Raw genomic sequence first — 2543 nt, forward strand, 5'->3', positions numbered from 1 at the left:
ATTTGTTTGCAAATGCAATGGTGAGGTAGGGCAACGAGGACTTTGTTCTTCTGTGCATTGTTTAGCTCATTCACTTCTTACAAATGGGCCACCTACACCACCCGAGGGGCAGCTTTTGCCTGCAGCCACGTAATCCACCCATTACCCATGGGCATCACCCATGGGCATCACCCATGGGCATCGCCCACGTGTCTGCACTTGCTTCATGAACCCGTGGCCTCGGGGCTGGCGGGGCCCTGGGGTTCTCATCTAAGAGAAATGAGATGTTTTCTTACTCTCTTCTGTACCCCAAGATTCTCTGTCTCACATTTCTGATAATTAAAATATCTGTAGCATAAAAAATACATAATCATAAATAAAATACATTTTTATACATTGCTGCATAAAAAAAGGGAGAAAAGAAAAAGGACAAAGAGCAAAGATGTTTCACACTTCCGGAAATAATTGCAGTGACATATTTTTTTCTTAATCTTCAGGTCAATCTGGAGCACTAATGTGCTCTGTCAGAAAATTCAGTTGATCAAAGCAAACTTTAGCTCCCAGCTTAGCATTGAAAACTAAAATACAGTCTGTTGATTTAAAATAACCAGGCATGCCCTAGAGATAAATATGAAATGTCGTGGTTCCATACCAGACCGAATTTAAGATAATAGTAACAAAAAGTGCAATTCAGAATTAAATTAATAATAAGAAATCAGAATCCTTTACTGAAAAGTGCTGTCTGGTACTATGCTTATACATGTTTTTAAAGGGAAAGAAAATATCTTCATCCTTTTAGCTGTTAAAAACACCACAGAAGTCAAGGGAGGCAAACACCAGCTTTCCTCGGGGAGGAGGATAGCTTTGCAAATGGCCAGGGGCTGCAAAGAAGGGGCTCTTTTAGGAGGAGTCAAGGATCGAATTGGGCAGAGCCAGGTTTTATCCTGTTTTCTTCATGTCCTTGCAGGAGGCTGCTGGGCTTGGTGTTTCTAAAACTTGGTGTTTCTCAAACTGGTGTTTCTGAGACTTGGTGTTTCCGTGTTAATTCCTCCTGCCCGGCTTTGCCCAGGAGCGAGCGCAGAGGCCGCGCTTGGCAGCGCTGAATCCCAGGGATTATTTTGCCTCTCACAGTGTATGTGTGTCAAAGAGCTGCTGTTACACAGGACTCCTGCACCACGGAGCAAGCTTGTTTATGCCGAAGGAAGCCAAAGGAGCGCTTTGGCTGCCCAAAGGACAGGTCAGGTCTGCGCTGCTGGGTGGGAGCCCGAGTCCGTGTTCACCAGAGAGGGCTGAGAGGGGACTGATCAGTGTCTATAAACACCTGGAAGGAGGGAGACAGGAGGATGGGCCGACCTCTTCTCAGTGATGTACAGTGATAGGACTAGAGTTTCCTCAAACTGAAGGAGTTTGGCTACAAACTGAAGCACCAAAAGTTCCACAGGAACTTAAGGAACAATTTCTTGACAGTGAGGGTGTCAGAGCACTGGAACAGGCTGCCAAAAGAGGTGATGAATCTCCTTCTCTGGAGCTAGTCAAGAGGACAGCGCCTGTGTCCAACAGTGCGGGCCCATGACTGCTCCTGGTGCCCAGCGCACCAGGAAGGCCACCAGCCCCGCAGCTTTCCCTGCTGAAGCTCCTGGTATTCTGCTCCTGCCTGTGCTGAAGTGTATTCACTGCAGGGCTGGATGTCCCTGCGCTTGCCCCACACCTCCATTTCGAACTAGAAATCAGATGCTGTTCAGCTTTGTCCTCCATCAATCCCATAACTGTATTCATGCACACCTAGTGCAAATAACTGCGGTCCTGAGCTCAGACTGAATTTAGATGTGATTTCATGGTTTCATTTCAGAGCAATAATCCTCCTGGTCAGGGAGGAGTGAGGGGTGACCAGCCACTTTCTCCTGACACTGCAAGGTGCTCCTGCACCACGGGGTTATCTGCCCAGCCTGCCACAGGGTCTCCTCCTGCTGCAGATAAAAGCCCTCTGCAGCCCAGATTTCATGTGCTGGTGTTGGCAGACGCTGCTTTGACAGCAGAGGCTTCATCCAGCAGCAATATTGCACCCGCCGGAACCTGTGTGGCAGGGAACAAGAGCAGCACAATGAGGCAATTTATCTCCCCACAGATGTTTGTTTTAGAGCAAGTGCATTGGGCTCCATCCATGTTCCCCTGGCAGTAACGAGCAGGGCACACAGTTCACAGAATCACAGAATCACAGAATGGCCAAGGTTGGAAGGGACCTCTAGGAATCATCTAGTCCAACCCCCCTGCTCCAGCAGGGACACCCAGAGCACGGGGCACAGGGTGGCATCCAGGCGGGTTTGGAAGACCTCCAGTTGTGCTCCAACAGTGCTGCAGTGTTTGCAATGCCCTGTGACATCCGCGGATGAATGGTCCCAAAGAGGGGCACAGGATTATGGATTCCGGAGTGGGAACATGAGCTGGCCCACTGGGTAAATTAATAAGTGCATTTTTTGCATTAGACATGCTAAAACGCTTGGTGATGCTTCCTGCTTAAATTTGACATGTTGACAAAAGCAGGCTGAAGATTTGGTTTCATTTTA

The sequence above is a fragment of the Nothoprocta perdicaria genome, unplaced genomic scaffold, assembly GCF_003342845.1.
Source record: "Nothoprocta perdicaria isolate Ctin4 unplaced genomic scaffold, notPer1 scaffold_379, whole genome shotgun sequence".
NCBI classification, from domain to species: domain Eukaryota; kingdom Metazoa; phylum Chordata; class Aves; order Tinamiformes; family Tinamidae; genus Nothoprocta; species Nothoprocta perdicaria.